Source organism: Phasianus colchicus, chromosome 15, assembly GCF_987193195.1.
Source record: "Phasianus colchicus chromosome 15, bPhaCol1.hap1.1, whole genome shotgun sequence".
NCBI lineage: Eukaryota > Metazoa > Chordata > Aves > Galliformes > Phasianidae > Phasianus > Phasianus colchicus.
This window is the reverse complement of record NC_143450.1, coordinates 4,369,041-4,369,548: the sequence shown is the minus strand read 5'-3', so window position 1 is coordinate 4,369,548 and position 508 is coordinate 4,369,041.

The following is a 508-nucleotide window of genomic DNA, read 5'->3' as shown; positions in this document are numbered from 1 at the left end:
AAGTTGTCAGCTAGACAGCCTTACCACTTCCTCTGTGTGAATATAAATAAGTAAATAAGGAAGCGCAGCAAAGTGTTGAAAATGTTTTGCCTGCTATATGCAATAAACTCCCATACACCCTATTTGTTTGTAACTGCATATATAAATACTTGCATATTTACACATTGTACAGTATAAAAATGTTGGTATATTACCTGCATAGACATCAGTCAGCACTTCTGTGTGCATTTTGTCCACACAAAACCCTCAAAACAAGGAAATGTTCACTTCTTCAGCATACCTCACTACCTGAATATCACATAGCCTTTCTCTGTTTTGCACAATCATAAACAGTTACCTTTGGAATTGTACATAAAATATACATTAATTAGGAATGGAATTAAAGTCAGCATTTTTTCAGTCTTTCAAATTTAGGATGATTATTTGCCACTGAAAGTAAAGCATGAACAAACTAAGATGAAAACTTTTTATGTAGACATTATTTCTCTCTCCAGCTCTGTATTTCAGG